The sequence below is a fragment of the Barbus barbus genome (assembly GCF_936440315.1).
Source record: "Barbus barbus genome assembly, chromosome: 4".
Taxonomy (NCBI): Eukaryota; Metazoa; Chordata; class Actinopteri; order Cypriniformes; family Cyprinidae; genus Barbus; species Barbus barbus.
The window spans coordinates 11,419,702-11,438,404 of NC_136732.1; positions in this window are offsets into that span (position 1 = coordinate 11,419,702).

The following is an 18,703-nucleotide window of genomic DNA, read 5'->3' on the forward strand; positions in this document are numbered from 1 at the left end:
TATTCCACTGGAATCTGATCAAATTTAGCAAGAAAGGCAAAAAATCATATGAAATACGATTTTTACAAATCTATTTCATACAAATGCAACATAGTAACCAATACAGATACTTCACAAAACAAAAGAACATCACAGTACACGCAAACCTGATCTTAACGTAACGATACAATGTGTGAACAGTCAATAATTTAGATCAAATTCCAAACCTCTACACACATAAAACAATGGGCCAGGTGGGGCACATAGCCTCAGACCTCGAGCTGTAAGGCCAAAATCAAGTTGCATTTGCACTGTCAGACCAGTGCTACTCTAAAACCTGCCCTTAGCATGCCTCCCTGAAGCAAATATCACACAACCCCACTGTTTTCACCAGACAGAAACTGATGTTTGATCCTTACATAAATACATGATTTATGATAATGTTAAAATGACAATAATTTATTAACTTGTGTCAATAGTGCACATCAATCATGCTGAATCAAATTTATATTTATTTTTATTGAAGTCCAAATGTGTACACATATAGAAAAATATAAAATATTGATAAGCCTCATGTATTTATGTCAAATTTCTTCAGAACAAAATGAGCATTTTTCCTTGAAATTTTGTTTATCTGAGAGTATTGAGCAAATACTCTAAAAAAAAATATGTCTTACAGATGTAAATGCAGATGTCAAATAGACGTCTCCGTGATGTACGTGTGCTATCAGGGAGCCTTTAGCATCGCATACAATACATTTTTGCCTCATAAGGTAATCAGAATTCCCAATGGATCACAATCGTTAGTTATTTCAGACACTTGCTGATGTCTCAAAGTGACTTTTGTAATCAAAATAGTTTTAAATGTCTTAAATGTTGATGTTGGCTAGTAGTTTGATAAGAAAACATAGGAAATGAGCAGCGGCGCCAACCATCTCCTAACTCGGATAAACTCCTGCCTTTGTTCTCTTCAAAGACCAGATGGTCCACTTTGGATCAAGGTATTCCAAGGACGCCCAAAGAAATACCTTTGGACAAAGGCCATAGTCTTACAGTACTTACAGTTGACTTTGTGTACTAAATTGGACTAGGAGAAAGTATTTAAAAAAATATTTCCCATTCCCTTATTATTCATGAAAAACAAGCCCTTTGAATATTAATAATGTTTGCAGTTACTTTTTGCCTCAGAAGAGATTATGATGAATGTACAAAGAGTACTACATTCTCAATCCAATGCAGCTACTCATGCAAAGTACCAGTTTCCCTCAGGATAACTTAAAAGTTTGTCTTCAGATGTTCCTATTTCGATCAAATCCTTAAACACACTCATTTCCCATTTTTTATTTTGCTTGCAGCAATAATGAAAAATACAGAGGCCACCATTGTTTCGATGAGCAGATAAATCCTATCCAAAGGCAGCACAACTGTCGCATGAGTCGCTTTTTTGTCTCTTTCATTGACAGCCAGCTAGCTAATGGTGAAGTCTGCTTGTATTAGCAGAATAATTATCAAAGCGTTCCCCCTAACTGAGCATTGTGTGAGCGTGCTTCGGACGAGCTCCCGGCGGGCCCTTGGTTTGACAGCTCCCATGAATCGTCAGGCTACGGCTCCAGGCCTCACGGCTTTAAACAGCCTCTTCTTACAGAAATAATCTACCTTCCCTCCAGGGAACCTCCTCAGCAGATACTGCTAATTTTTGTGGGGCCATGTACACCATTCAGCCTGCGCTCTTTAAAAACGAGTTCATGGAATATTTAAAAATATCTTTATCTTAGATGAAGCACCTCCACCATTTTCTCAGATGCTTGATGCTCTTGGGTCCCGAGGCACTTTCCTGCTCTAAATAACTGCTTCTAGCTTAAAATATTTAATGTCTTAATACATGTGATGGTTATATTAGGGACGCGTCGAGCGAGAGAGAAGCCTCCGACACGTTTGACTTCGAAAACTTTTAATTCATCTTGCTGGCCATTTATGGTGCCTGCTAGCATTTGGCTGTCATGCATTTTGTCCCAGTAATTTGTCATGCCATTTAAGTCGTGTTTAATAATGCTTAATACCACTTCTTCCGCCGAGCTGACGTGAAAGGCTGTCTTGTTGTGAGGTTGGTAGGTAGCTTAAGAGCAATTTAGCTTGTCAGGGTGTTGTTTGAATACAGTTAGGCCTGAATGTCTGCAGTCTTGGGATGAATACGTTAAAAGTTGAGCTGCTTTATGGAACCAATCAAAATATAGCAAAGCCACTGTGTTGCTTAGATACTGGGCTTTGTATATTCTCTCTGCTTGATGCTAATATTCTCGCAGCTTGATGTTAATAACAATATTACTTTCAAAGTTTTCTACTGCAGTCTTGTGCTATTTTTGAACATTAGTGCCACTCCAGCTTATGTAAACATTCTGAATGTGGGAGTTCGTCATAAACTTCCTGGCAATTAGTAAGATAATGTGTGGAATATTCCAGGCTTTTAAAGAAACCAATGAAATTGGGTCGTATTCACACAGATCTGTGATAATGACTAAAACACTGTATTGACTGAACATATAACACATATGCACATGACGTCACCGTTTTCACAAATTTGTGTTTTTGTAGTTTGCATAGAGAAAATAATAGTATCGTTTTTAAAAACTTGCACCTTGAAACATTTTTCAAAAGTTAGCATTTTTAGGCCCCAAATACACTGTTTCTGTGTAAATGAATGAATTCAAAATTTTTCAGTTTTTAGTTGAAAATGGTGTCAGGTCAAGACCGTGACCTGAGGAGGGTCAAGTTCAAATTGAGTCCATGACAAAGCCTAGACCATAAAACCAGTGGTGGACGAAGAACACAAATCAAGTACTTGAGTAAAAGTACAGATACTTATAATAAAATAGTAACACTTTATTTTAGGGTCTCTTAACTAGTTGCTCAGTAGCATGCATATTACTAGAATATTAGCCATTTATTAGTACTAATTAAGCACATGTTAATGCCTTATTCTACATGACCTTATTCTACATCCCTAATCCTACCCAATACCTAAACTTAACAACTACCTTACCAACTATTAATAAGCAGCAAATTAGGTATTTACTGAGGGAAAAGTCATAGTTAATAATGAATACGTGTTCCCTATTCTAAAGTGTTACCAATAAAATATTACTCCAGTAAAAGTAAAAGTACTACTTTTTAAATTTTACTCGAGTGAAAGTACAAAAGTACTCAATTTTTTATGCACTTAAGTAAAAAAGTACTGATAGATAGATTTATTTAGCAATTTTATATAGGCTACTTAATTTAATATAATATTAGCACATTTTTTTAGAATCCTACTGCTCAAAATACCTGGGATTTTCCCAAAATAACCACTATACTGTCAGCAGATAGACACAGGGGTAAGTGCAATACAATCAACATGTTTACTGAGTAGTAGCAGAGGGGAATGAGATGAGCAGAATGTCCAGGTAAGCAGGCGTGGAATGGGAATGTCTCTAGGGGCTTATCTGAGTGTGAATGTCCTTTTTCCTTTTCCAGGGGATCCGGAGGTAACAGTGGAGCGTGGAGACGGTGGAGAACAGGAGCGGTGGAGAACAGGGATAGGAACACTTGAGCAACTGGTAAGTAGACAAAAGGTAAGTGGGTCAGGTTAGAGAGACAGGCTTGAGGAGTGAGACATGGAATGCTGGATGGATACGATACCGTGCAGGGAGTTGGAGACAGAAAGTGACCTCATTTATCTGCCTCTCGATGATAAAGGGACCGATATAGCGGGGACTCAGCTTCCGGCAGGACAGGCGGAGATGCAGATCCCGGGTGGAGAGTCAGACCTTATCTCCAGGACGATAGACGGGGGGTGGTAGGCCGACGGGCATCTGCATAGGTCTTATGTCTCCGCACTGCCTGCTGGAGTAGGACATAACCTGAGTCCCAAACTCTCTTGCTTGCTCAGAACCAGTGGTTGACAGCTGGAACGTCGGAGGGCTCTTCTGTCCAGGGAAACAGGTAGCCGAGTATGCACTGGAAAGGGGTGAGGTGGTGGTTTGCTTGTGGGAATTTTGTGCATACTCGGCCCTCGGGAGGAAGCGGTTCCAGCTGTGCTGGTTGTCATGAAAGTAGGCCCAGAGATATCTCCCAATCTCCTGAATCTTCCACTCAGTCTGGCCGAGAGACTGGACGGTGACATTGAGGAGTTTGAAGAATGCCTTCCAGACACGGGAGACAAACTGTGGCCCACGGTCGGAGACGACATCTTCCGGGATGCTGAAGGTGCGGTAGAGATTATGGGAGTGGGCCTCTGCTGTTTCAATTGCTGTGGGTAAACCCCAGAGGGGAATTAACTTGCAGGCTTTGGAGAATCTGTCAAAAGCAACAAGTATGCAGATATAACCTTCTGACTTGGGCAGATCTGTGACAAAGTCGACTCCGACGTGGGACCAGGGGCGACATGGAATGGGCAGAGCTGGGTAGTAACTGATTACATGTACTGATTACGTAATCAGATTCCAAAAATTAAGTACTTGTAATCAGAGTAAATTACATTTTAAAATACTCGTAATCAGACTACAGTTACTTTTTTATGGATTACATGATTACATATTATTCACACAATAGCAATAAATTATTCATAAATCATTGATTCCCCCTAATTTCTTTTTTTCATCTTTTAAATTTTCCTTTCTAAAATAGTCTACCGAATATATACTTATTATATATGTATAAATAGTCCAGTCTTGCGGACATTCACACAAAGATCAGTCATTAGTCAGGTGGCGACAGCATTTGACCACTGGATTTACAAAAAACATTTCAGGTTTAAGAAGGGTTTCAACTACTGATGAACACATTCATTTTTATTTGAATTATTACTCTGTAGGTTTTTTAACCATGTATTATTAATTATAACTAATTAAAATGCACATATTCACGTTATTTCTTAGATACATGTAATGCAGGCATTCCAAAACTTTTTGTCATCTAAACCTTATTCACCAAATATATTTGCTTTAAGTACCCCTGAGATTTTAAAATAAATATTTAAATAATTAAGTATCAGATTTGCATGTTCACGGTTTCTTTGATGTTGATTAATGATCACATGGCAGGTAAATACAAATATTTAATCTTTTTTAGTAAGTGTTTTATTTAAAACAAAGACTATAGAAACACAAAGACTGTTCCCTATCTGTCGGTCACTACGAGTTATGTCATGACGACATTAGGGGATTTACTTGGAAGCCCCGACTGCCTCTGATAAGAGAAAACGCCAATGAAATTTGGCTAGTGGATTTTGCATACCTGAGCCACTCCCCGTGCATACGGGTATAAAAGGGCGACAGGTGCATCCACTCATCAGATTTTTGCTTCGGAGCCGAGTGGATGAGAAGTTTTGCGATCTCCACAAAGCCTTCTGCCTCAAAAAAAGAGTTTGTTCCTGGGTGGCGTCACGGTGCAGACAGCGGTGTCCCTGCAGCAGCGATTCCCCTGGGCACTTCACCTGAAAGAGCAAATTTCTAAAACACTGGGCGGTTCGCGTCTTTTTAAAGATGCCGTTCCGTCCGTGTTCTCTTGGTTGCGGTCGCTTCCTGTCCTCGGATGACGGTCACGAGCGTTGTCTTCAGTGTCTGGGCATCCAGCACGCTGAAGATGCGTTTGTGGATGAGTCATGCGCCTGTTGTGGGCGTATGAACATGGCAACGCTGCGTTCTCGCCTTTCCTTTCTGAAAGGATTGGCACCCTCTGCCGCCACCCGTCCCGGTCTCTCTGGCTCGAGCAGAGGACCGCCGGCTGGCGCTCTGGGAGATCTGAGGGTGACGGTAAGAGCTTCTCCGCCGGGCACGTCCCCACGGACCTCTTACTCCTCCCGCAGCGCTTGTTCCGTCCGGTTCCCGAGTGATTTCGCTGGTTCGCCTCACGGGGCCGCCAGCATTTCATTCGGTGCGCCGCCCGAGGATCAGATGTCGATCGCGGCATCGGGGGATGGGCTTTCGTCCTCTGAGGATGAACGATCGGCGGGGCTGCCCCCCTCGGGTGTTGTCGCCACTGCCGATCCGGACCCAGAGCTGACGGCCATGCTTGCCCGGGCAGCCGTGAGTATCGGGCTGGAGGTCAACAGACCGCCCAGTCCCGAGCCCTCGCGGCTGGATGATTGGTTCATCGGCGCAAAACGCGACCAGCGGCCGCACTTTGCCCCGGTGCCTTTCTTCCCGGAGGTGCATGAGGAGCTGACGAAGTCGTGGACGGCCCCTTTTTCGGCCAGAAGCCGCTCGTCTCCCTCCTCCGTCCTCACTACCCTCGATGGCGGGGCGGCCAGGGGGTACGTGGATATTCCCCAGGTGGAGAGAGCGGTTGCGGTGCACCTGTGCCCGCAAAACGCCGCCACCTGGAGGAATCGTCCGCGTCTCCCGTCCAAAGCCTGTAAGCTGACGGCCGCACTCACCGCCAAGGCCTACAGCGCTGCGGGCCAGGCCGCCTCTGCCCTGCATGCCATGGCCATCCTGCAAGTTCACCAGGCCAAGGCACTAAAACAAATGCACGAGGGTAGTCCCGACCCGGGGTTGATGCAGGAGCTGCGCACGGCGACTGACTTCGCTCTCCGGGCGACGAAAGTCACGGCGCGGTCCCTCGGGAAGGCGATGTCCACGTTAGTGGTCCAAGAGCGCCATCTCTGGCTCAATCTGGCTGAGATGAAGGACGTCGACAAAGTACGCTTTCTCGACGCCTCCATCTCCCAGACGGGGCTATTTGGCGACACTGTCGAGGGTTTTGCCCAGCAATTCTCGGCAGTACAAAAGCAGACGGAGGCAATCCAGCACATCCTCCCTAAACGGCGGGATGCTCCAGCTGCCACCGCTGGCCCAAGGGCCAGGCCCCAGTCTGCTGGTCGCCGTGGGCGCCCTCCTGCGTCCTCCAGAGCTGCTCCGCCCCGTGCTGAGTCGTCACCTAGGCCGGTGCGTCGAGCCTCTCGCAGGAGTGCGGCGCCCCCTGCGCCTCAGCCGGCCGCCAAGTCCTCCAGGAAGACGACAAAGCGGCCCTGACGCGCACAACCCGGAGATGGAGGAATTTGCTCTTTCCCAGGAGACGACGAGGCTAGCGTCGCTCCTTCCCCCGGAGGAGGGCCGGGTGGAGAATCCTGTGTTTTCTTTTCTTTCTGTTCCGCCACTGGCTCAAGGGCCAGTGGTACCCACATTGTCAAAGAAAGAGCAATTTCCCTTACCTCCGGGTTCCCAGGTCTGCGGGCTGACAGTGTGCGACGCACTGCCTCCTCACTCTCACCCGAGACCCATATTGCCAGTGGCCAAGAGAGTGCGGTCTGGGGACGCGATGCCTCCCCGCGCACCTCTAGCCAGTCCCCCCGGGGACTCAGGGAGTTTTGTGGGGATGAGTCAGAACGCACCGCCTTCTGTTCCATCCAACCTTAGTCCCCCTCGCTGCACCACTGCGGGCACATCGATTGTGCCTTTGGTGCCACTTGCACGGTATCTGGGGGCGTGGCTTGCGCTACCCAGCCCGTCTCGCTGGCTCATTCGCACAGTTCGACTCGGCTATGCGATTCAGTTCGCCAGGCGGCCTCCCAGGTTCAGTGGCATCCTCGAGACTTCGGTGGCAGTCCGAGATGCACCTGTCCTGCGCGAGGAGATTGCTGTCCTTCTGGCAAAGGGTGCAATCGAGCCGGTCCCTCCAGCCGAGATGAGGCAGGGGTTTTACAGCCCCTACTTCATCGTGCCCAAGAAAGGCGGTGGCCTCCGGCCAATCCTGGACCTGCGAGTCTTGAATCGGGCCCTACACAAGCTCCCGTTCAAGATGTTGACACAGAAGCGCATCGTCAGATGCGTGCAGTCCGCGGATTGGTTTGCAGCGATCGACCTGAAGGACGCTTACTTTCATGTCTCGATTCTCCCTCGACACAGGCCGTTCCTACGGTTTGCGTTCGAGGGGCGGGCATGGCAGTACAGGGTCCTCCCCTTCGGGCTCTCCATGTCTCCCCGTGCCTTCACGAAGGTGGCGGAGGGCGCCCTTGCCCCGTTACGGGAAGTGGGCGTCAGGATCCTCAACTATCTCGACGATTGGCTCATTCTGGCCCGGTCGCGAGAACAGTTGTGTGGTCACAGGGACCTGGTGCTCCGGCACCTCAGCCAGTTGGGGCTTCGGGTCAACTGGGAAAAGAGCAAGCTCTCCCCTGTGCAGAGAATCTCTTTTCTCGGTGTGGAGTTAGACTCCGTGAGTATGATGGCACGTCTCACGGACGAGCGTGCCCAATCAGTGCTGAACTGCCTGAGTTCCTTCAGAGGCAGGACAGTGGTTCCGCTGAAACAGTTTCAGCAGCTCCTGGGGCATATGGCATCCGTAGCCGCAGTCACGCCGCTCGGGTTGCTTCATATGAGACCACTTCAGCACTGGTTACACTCACGGGTCCCGAGATGGGCATGGCGCCGCGGGACACGTCGTGTGACCATCACACAGTCGTGTCGCCGCTCTTTCAGCCCCTGGTCAGACCTTGCTTTCCTACGGGCCGGGGTGCCCTTAGGACAAGTGTCCCGGCATGTTGTTGTCACAACAGATGCCTCCAGCAGGGGCTGGGGCGCTACATGCAACGGGCAGGCAGCCTCGGGGCTCTGGACGGGGCCTCGACTGCTTTGGCACATCAACTGCCTAGAGCTGTTGGCAGTGCATCTGGCCTTAAAGCAGTTCCGGCCACTGCTTCTAGGCCAGCACGTGTTGGTCCGCACGGACAACACTGCGGCTGTTTCGTACATCAACCGGCAGGGGGGTCTACGATCACGCCGCATGTCACAGCTCGCCCGCCATCTCCTCCTCTGGAGTCAGTCACAGCTCAAATCGCTGCGCGCCGTCCACATTCCGGGGGAGCTCAATCGTGCAGCCGACGCGCTCTCACGACAGCTCACGTTCCCCGGAGAATGGCGACTCCATCCCGAGACGATCCGGCTGATTTGGAGTCGATTCGGGGAAGCTCAGGTAGACCTGTTTGCTTCCCGCGAGTCCTCCCACTGCCAGCTGTATTTCTCCCTGACCGAGGCCCCCCTCGGCACGGACGCACTGGCACACAGCTGGCCTCGGGCTCTGCGCAAGTATGCGTTTCCCCCAGTGAGCCTGATCGCACAGACGCTGTGCAAGGTCAGGGAGGACGAGGAGCAGGTCTTGTTGGTTGCGCCATATTGGCCCACCCGGACCTGGTTTCCGGAACTCACCCTCCTCGCGACAGCCCCTCCCTGGCGCATCCCTCTGAGGAAGGACCTTCTTTCTCAGGGGCTCGGCACCATATGGCACCCGCGTCCAGATCTGTGGAACCTCCATGTGTGGCTCCTGGATGGGACGCGGCAGACTTGAGTGGCCTGCCACAGGCTGTGGTGGACACCATCACTCAGGCTAGGGCCCCTTCAACTAGGCAAGCCTATGCACTGAAGTGGAGTCTGTTCGCGGACTGGTGTTCTTCTCGTCGCGAGGACCCCCGAAGATGCACGATTGGAGTGGTGCTTTCTTTCCTGCAAGAGAGGTTGGAGCGCAGGCTGTCGCCCTCCACCTTGAAAGTGTACGTGGCTGCTATTGCGGCCCATCACGATGCAGTGGACGGCCGGTCCCTGGGGAAGCACGATCTCATCGTGAGGTTCCTGAGGGGTGCCAGAAGGTTAAATCCTCCTAGGCCACCCCTGATGCCCTCCTGGGATCTCTCTATTGTCCTGGCTGGACTTCAGAGGGGTCCCTTTGAGCCGCTGGACTCAGTCGAGCTGAAATTCCTGTCGGCCAAGACAGCGCTCCTGACCGCGCTCACTTCCATCAAGAGGGTCGGGGACCTCCAAGCATTTTCGGTAAGCGAAGAGTGCCTTGTGTTTGGGCCGGCCTACTCTCACGTTGTCCTGAGACCCCGGCCTGGATACGTGCCCAAGGTTCCCACCACGCCCTTCCGCGATCAGGTGGTGAACCTGCAAGCACTGCCCTCGGAGGAGGCAGACCCAGCCTTGGCGTTGCTGTGTCCCGTAAGAGCGCTGCGCATATACGTGGACCGCACCCGGAGCTTCAGAAGCTCCGAGCAGCTCTTTGTCTGCCACGGAGGTCAGCAGAAAGGGAAGGCTGTCTCCAAGCAGAGGTTGGCCCACTGGATAGTGGATGCCATCGCCTTGGCGTACCAATCCCAAGGCGAGCCGTGCCCCCTCGGGGTGAGGGCTCACTCCACACGGAGTGTTGCCTCCTCCTATGCGCTGGCGCACGGCGCCTCTTTGGCAGACATCTGTAGAGCTGCGGGCTGGGCGACACCGAACACCTTCGCGAGATTTTACAGTCTCCGCGTTGAGCCAGTCTCTTCCCGTGTGTTGGGTAACAGGTAAGTGGCGGGAAGAGTTGGCCGGTGTCACGCTTGCTGCGCCATTCCCCCTTACTCGGGGATACGAGCGCCTATTCTCTCCTCCAGTTAGTTCCCCGAACGGCGAACCCTGGCGGAGTTCCTCCAGCACCCCCGGCAGTCAGGCTGGGCGGAGCAGTCTGACGCCAGGCCCAGTACCGGTGTTAGCTTGCCCGGGTCTCCGGTCAGCCCCTGTACTCGGCTAGGTGCCCGTGCGGCCTGATTCCCTTCGGGTGATCCCACACGTGTATTCATCCACGGTACGGTTTCCCTCATGGTAAACCCGTGTCTTCCCTTTGACAGAGCTCTGTCAGGCCCTGCTGGCAGCCTTCCTCCCTTCTCCTAGGTAGGATCTGCCCCAGGGTCCAGGCGTATGTAGCACTGCCCCAGGCTTGGGCCAGTCCATACCAGTGTCTCCACACGTTACCTCCCTTCGGGCAGGGTGTGGCCTCCGTAGCGCCCTTCTCCGGAAGGCTCGCTTCCCCGTCGTTACTGCCGGGCTGTAACAACAAACAGGAAAGACTTGAAGCAATCTTTCATAGAAGGTCGAAATCCCTTCCGATTTCTGGGGAAAGGAACAGCGGCTTGGCTATCTCCAGCAGCAATGTACTCAGTGGTCCCTGCGGGCACCAAGGTTAGCGAATTTGCGCTGGGGCGACGGGAAGGTTGCGACCTTCGCATCGCATTTGTCTGTCACGCGCTAGCTTGTCAACATCTGCATGCCACAAGGTCGTGACGGGGTTCAGGTTGTGGCGCTTTCCATAGACCCCTAATGTCGTCACGACATAACTCGTAGTGACCGACAGATAGGGAACGTCTCGGTTACGTACGTAACCCTCGTTCCCTGATGGAGGGAACGGAGACGTTATGTCCCCATGCCACAATCTCGAACCATCGCTGGTTGCCAGGGACACGTTCTCGGCTCCTCAGCGGAAAACCTGATGAGTGGATGCACCTGTCGCCCTTTTATACCCGTATGCACGGGGAGTGGCTCAGGTATGCAAAATCCACTAGCCAAATTTCATTGGCGTTTTCTCTTATCAGAGGCAGTCGGGGCTTCCAAGTAAATCCCCTAATGTCGTCACGACATAACGTCTCCGTTCCCTCCATCAGGGAACGAGGGTTACGTACGTAACCGAGACGTTCACTCCTATACTTATGAATGGGAGAAACTGCAACACGCAATATGGAGGAATAGTCCCACTTTCGAAATGAAAGAGTCAAATTTCCCATAGAAACCTGATTAGACCTGCCAATCCACATGCACAGTATAAGCAGGTTATGATTCAGCATGCACATTGCCTGGTCTAGCCTGAAAAATAAGCTATTTAAACGCTATTTGAGTATAAGAAACAACATTCATGGGGTAATTAATTTCAGATTTTTGTTGCTGTTTTGACATAATGTGAGTTCAGCGAGCAGTTTTTGAGATTTCAGGATTCCCCTGTTCATTAAGATTGTCTTGCATGAGCTGACTGGAGGCGTTGCAAATATGGCCACCAAGTGAAGAGACTTTCCTCGAAAGGGAGTTCAAATAAAAATAAAGAATTAAATAAAAAAAAGGGAGTTTGTTTTAAAATGATTTATTTTAATTTTATTTTTTTATGATTTAATTAATTGTCAGCTTTTCATTAAACTCACAACCCACCTGCAGTTCCTTTACGAACCCTAGTTTGGGAAACTGTAATATAATGTTTAATGCACTTGAAATTACAATGAATGGAACAAGTTTTCTTACTCTTTGCATTTTTTACATCATTATGGTACAAGATAATGCTATTTAAATCAATGTGATACACGAGTTATATCAAAAGTAATCTAAAAGTAATCTCAAAGTAATCTGATTATATTACCTAAAATGTGTAATGTAACAGATTACGTTACTGACTACAATTTTTTTCATGTAATCTGGAATCAGTAACGGATTACAATTAGTAAGTAATCTACCCAGCTCTGGGAATGGGTAATGGAACTAATTTTCTGGCGGGTAAGTGATGTGGAGTCTTGGAGATGGTGCAGACTGAGCATCCACAAACGTACTGGGAGACATCCCGGGCCATACTGGGCCACCAGTACCGAGCTTGGAGGAGCGAGAGAAAACGCCGGCTGCCTGGGTGTCCAGAGCCCGGGAAAGCATGCGGGGAGCCCAGAGGGGATGTCCTCGAGGAAGTGGCCACGTAGGGCCTCCCAGCGGAGCGGGTTCGGTGATAGAGGCAATGCGGATCTGTTCATCCAGGGCCCACCGGATGGGGTTCACAAGGACGGCTGGAGAGAGTATGGGTTCAGGTGTGGAGGTGTTCGTCAGGGGCATGGATACGTGAGAAGAAATCTGCCTTGGCATTCTTATCTCCGGGTCAATACGTGATGGAAAACTGGAACCGGGTGAAGAAGAGTGCCCAGCGAGCCTGCCGGGGGTTTAACCTCTTAGCACTTCGGAGATATTCCAGGTTTTTGTGGCCAGTGATGACCGTAAAGGGGTGTTGAGCTCCCTCCAGCCAGTGTCTCCATTCCTCCAGCGCCAGTTTAATGGCGAGCAGCTCCCGATTTCCAATATCATAGTTCCGCTCCACTGGGGAAAGCTTCCTGGAGAAGTAAGCGCAAGGGTAGAGTCGGGGAGGCTCTCCGTGGTATTGAGACATCACTGCTCCCACGCCGGTGGTGGAGGCATCCACTTCCACTATGAATGGGATTTGGGGTTCGGGATGTGAGAGGATGGGAGCAGTGCAGAAGGCCTCCTGGAGCTTCTTGTAGGCGGCTCGAGCTTCAGAGTTCCAGGACAGAGACTTGGGTTTCTGACGGAGCATGGAAGCTGAGATGAGACTGAAGTTTAGAATGAACCTCCGGTAGAAATTTGCGAAGCCGAGGAATCGTTGCAGTTCCTTTACTGACTGAGGCTGGGGCCAGTCCTGGATGGCTTGGACCTTCCCCTGGTCCATCTGGATCCCATCCGCACTAAGGATGTAGCCGAGGAAATGGACCGTGGAACTCACACTTCTCGAGCTTCAGGTAGAGGTGGTGTTTCCTGAGTTGGCGTAGGACCTGCGTCACGTGATGGCAATGTTCGGCCAGGTTCCGGGAGTAGATAAGGACTATGTACACGATGACAAACCGGTGGAGGAACTCCCAGAGCACCTCGTTCATAAACCCCTGGAAGACGGACGGAGTGTTGGAATGGCCATATGGCATGACCCGATATTCATAGTGGCCTGGGCAGATAGCAGCAGATAGACACAGGACACAGAGGTAAGTGCAATACAATCAACAGGTTTATTGAGTAGTAGCAGAGGGGAAGAGCAGAATGTCCAGGTAAGCAGGTGGGGAATGGGATTGTCTATAAGGGCTTATCTGAGTGTGAATGTCCTTTTTCTTTTTCCAGGGGATCCGGAGGTAACAGTGGAGCGTGGAGACGGTGGAGAACAGGAGCGGTGGAGAACAGGGATAGGAACAATGCAGCAACTGGTAAGTAGACAAAAGGTAAGTGGGTCAGGTTAGTCAACATGGAAAGTTTGAGACCAGACAGTGAGTGAACGGGAGGAGTGCTGGGATATATTGCTGCTGATTAATGTTGACAGGTGACGATGATCAGAAATCAGGGGATTGGGATCTGGTGAGTATCGTTGGTGGAGACTGCGGTGACTGTGGTGGCTCTCTAACATATATGGAGTCAAGATATATTTTTTGTTGTTGATATGGAATACGTTGACGAGAGTGATGTAATGTTCACTATGAAGCTTACACTGCAATGTACCTGAGAGAAAACAGATCTGACAAATAAGGTCTGAAGTTAGGGAAGAACATTTTAAGGAAAATATAATTATATTTTCATAATGATTTTTTTCTTTTCAAACCTTTGTCTGTGGTGTAAAAACACCCCTGGCCAAATGCCCCCAGAGGGCATCACTTCCCACTTTGATAATTCCTTTATTTACCATGTTCTGAACGTCACAACCTTTCTTTTTCCCTCTAGGTGGTTGCGCACGGGTGCATGAGTTATTTTATTTAATCTGTGTTATTTTAATGTTTTTTACCTAAAACAGAGACCCTGATGTTGATATGTCTGCATTCAAGCTTTTCAGTGGGCTTAAACAGATCATCCTTTGCAGCAGATGTAGTTCACAAACAACTCACAGTTTTGACCTAAATATGATTTTGAATTGATCATAAAATTTGACATTAGTAACTTACTTCTCAGTGCCTCAGTCACACGTGCGCTCACAAGATCTCCTGGTTCTTACTTGTGAATTCAGTTCACAGGAGACTTTCTCTAAACGGATCATTTGAATCAGTGAGTTGTCGAAACGAGATCAGATGCAATCGGATTTTTCCAATTCATGGATGAATCATTTGGTGGTGATTTGCCAACTGATTTAACAGGTTCATTGAAAAGAATCAGTTTGTTCATGAATGAGACACCGCTTCTGTGTCTCGGAGCACGTGATGTATTATATAGGAGTAATAATATGTTTTATGAAATGTAGTGAAGTAAAAAGTATGATCTTATGCTTTGGAATGTAGTGAAGTAAAATGAAAAGTTACTCAAAATAAAACTACTCCAGTAAAGTACACATACTTGGCAAATGTACTTAAGTACAGTAACGAAGTAAAACTACTTCATTACTGTCCACCACTGCATAAAACATGGTCCAAGTGTGTTCTTGAGTACTACAACATTGCTTTTTAGCAACAGCTAAAGTCTGTCTACACTGGACGCGACAAAGCGACAGTTAAAACTTTGTGTCAGTACGTCATATTCAGAACGAGGCATCAGTTTACTGTCAAGGACTTTTCGTGTCGTGTCGCAGTGTAGACAGCATCACTGATTATACAGGTACATCTAAAAAAAATTGAATATCATGAAAAAGGTCAATATTTTTGTCACTCATTTCAGAAAGTGAAACCCATATATTATATAGATTTATTACACAGAGTGAAATATTTCAAGCCTTTATTTCTTGAAATTTTGATGATTATGGCTTACAGATAATGAAAACCCAAAATTCAGTGTCTCAGAAAATTTGAATATTACATAAGATCAATAAAAAAAGGATATTTAAAATAGAAATGTCAGGCTTCTGAAAAGTATGTTCATTTCTATGGTACCTTTGGCAGTGTGGGCAGGTGCCAAGTCCTGCTGGAAAATTAAATCAGCATCTCCATAAAGCTTGTCAGCAGAAGGATGCATGAAGTGCTCTAAAAGTTCCTGGTAGATGGCTGCATTGACTGTGGACTTCACAAAGCACAGTGGACCAAAACCAGCAGGTGGCATGGCAGCCCAAATCATCACTGACTGTGGAAACTTCACACTGGACTTCAAGCAACATGGATTCTGTGCCTCTCCACTCTTCCTCCAGACTCTGGGACCCTTTTGGTTGCCCTTTTCCTGAAGACATCTGAGCGTGGTGACTTTTGATGCACTCACTCCAGCTTCAGTCAATTCCTTGTGAAGCTCTCCCAAGTGATTGAATCAGCTTTGCTTGACAGTATTCTCAAGCTTGCGGTCATCCCTGTTGCTTGTGCACCTTTTCCTATCCAATTTCTTCCTTCCAGTCAACTTTGTATTTAATATGCTTTGATACAGCACTCTGTGAAGAGCCACACCTTTCAGTAATGACACTCTGTGACTTACCCTCTTTGTGGAAGGTGTCAATGATTGTCTTCTGGACCACTGCCAAGTCAGCAGTCTTCCCCATTATTGTGGTTTCAAAGAACAAGAGATACCCAGAATTTATACTGTAGGGATGGTCATTTATTGAAACTCAAATGTAAATATTCTAATATTTTGAGATATTGGATTTTTGACTTTCATGAGCTGTAAGCTCTAATCATCAAACTTAAAACAAAAACACTTTTGAAATGTTTTACTTTACATGTAATGAATCTAAAATATATGAAAGTTTCACTTTTTGAAATAAGTTACAAGAAAAACCTTTTCACGATATTCTAATTTTTTTAGATGTACCTGTAATGGGTTCTATAGCTTTCTGACCCTCTATAGACAGCAACACAGATACCACATTCAAGGCCTAGAAAGGTAGTAAAGACATAATTAAAACAGTCCATGTGACATCAGTGGTTCAGCTGTAATTTTATGAAGCTACAAGAATAAATTTTTATGTGAAAAGAAAACAAAAATAATGACTTTATTCTACAATGCATCATAGTACTCTCATGAATAGCGTGGAGACTGACCTGGAAGAGAAGAAAACATTGAATAAAGTCATTATTTTTGTTTTCTTTGCTCACAAAAATTATTCTCATAGCTTCATAAAATAAAGGTTGAACCACTAATGTCACATGGACTATTTTAACAATGTCCTTACTACCTTTCCGTGCCTTGAATGTGGTAGTTGTGTTGCTGTCTATGGAGGATCAGAAAGCTCACGGATTTTATCAAAAATATCTTAATTTATGTTACAAAGATGAACGAAGGTCTTACGGGTTTCAAACGACATGAGGGTGAGTAGTAATTTTCATTTTTGGGCGAAGTATCCCTTTAAGGTCATATTTACCAATAGGCAAAATGTAGCCATTTCAATAGGAATCTGTGTGATTCAAAATTTTACAAGATGGACTGCGAGGTGAAAAAAAAAACATGGATTTTTCATTGAATTCAAGTTTGTTGTACAGCCTGAATTCCGGAAATGTGGCTGTTTTTTTAATTTTGAATAAAATGAAAACTAAAAGACTTTCAAATCACATGAGCCAATATTATATTCACAATTGAACATATAACATAATAACATATGATAACATAACAAATGTTTGAAAGAGATTTTCAAAAGAGAAATTTTACACTAAGTGAGCTCATTTCCCGACATTTCCGGAATTTGGGTTGTACATTAAACATGCAAATTCACTGTGTTTACCAATATTGCTTGTTTGAAAGAAACATCTGAGTAAGCTGTGCTTCATTACACTATTGACAATGGATCTACTTTCTGCAAAATTTTACTAATGTAGCAGTGCCTTTAGAGACCTGCTTGGAATTCACATAGAATTCTCAAGATGTTTATCCATTGTTTGTAGGCAAATATGATGCTTAAATTAGAACGTCATGGTTTCCAGATGATGCACCCTTTTTCACAGATATTAGCAAAATGCATTTGCTCACTGTGTCGATTCTCTCTGATAAACTTGGTTTCAGGTTTTGTCTTAATTGGTTTTCACAGCTATCTCTTAACCAGTGTTGGGTGTAACGCGTTACTAAGTAACGCGTTACTGTAATTAAATTACTTATCCACTGAAAAAGTAAAGTAAGGGATTACTGTTCATTTTTAGGTAATTTAATTACAGTTACTTATAAAGTACTTGCGTTACATACAGTAAATAATTTCAACAGTTCTAAAAGCAATATTGAATTTGAAATCTAAATTTACCGTCTAAAGATATTGAATGCAGCGGCTTTAACCCTCCGCGTGCGGGTGCGTTCACTTTCAGATTTTCCTGATTCACAGAGAAACCTTAAATACTCAAATCAGGGCCGGCACCAAGAGGGGGCATTCGCGGGCAGAGTTACGGCGCCCCCCACTTTCCATCCTCTCCCCTTCTTGCTGAACGTGATCGTTTCGAAAGCGAAAGTGAAACCGGTAAAACAGCGCACATAAGAAAACGATTGCACGCTTTAACGAGCGTCAGAAACTGCACGCAATCACAGATTGCACGCTTCCCATCCCACCCCGAACCCCCCCCCCCACCACCACCCACCACCACACACACACACACAAAACGTGATTTGTGCCCCCCCAGAAATTCAAATGCCCCTCTGATGGAGGTGCCCTGGCGCCGGCTCTGACTCAGATACATATAAGACTAAAATCAATAGAATCTAAAAATCTTGAAGTGTCTACTTGACACTTGAACGAATTCAAATTAAAAACTAATGTTTCTGATTATGCAATCCGTATGAAACTAAAGCAAGGTACAGTCTTTCCCGTGTCTGAGCTCATTATATGCAGTCACCTGCGCGCATATGCCCTCACCTAGATACAAAAAAAAAAAAAAGTAAAATATTAAGAAAAAAAAAAATCATCTAATATTCATCATTTTTGAAAGAAGACCTGCTATGAGAAATTTACCTCATAAGAACAGCGCGATCTGACATTATTCAGCAGAGAAGATCATTTCTGTAATTTATTCTTTCCTACATTAGTTAACGTGTTATTTTGACATAAACCTGTACAGATTTTACTAGTTGGGCTTTTCCTGAACATCTTGCCAAACTGAAATGTATTGTTTAACTTTTAAGCCTTTTTGTTATTCAGATATTTTGCAGAGTATTTCTATTTGTTAACCAAAGGTGGTTACATTTTTTTTTCATAAAAATGTTTAAGTATTACAGTTGTTTTAAAGCTAAAAGGCTAAACTATTCTATGTTTGACTCGAATTGAAAGA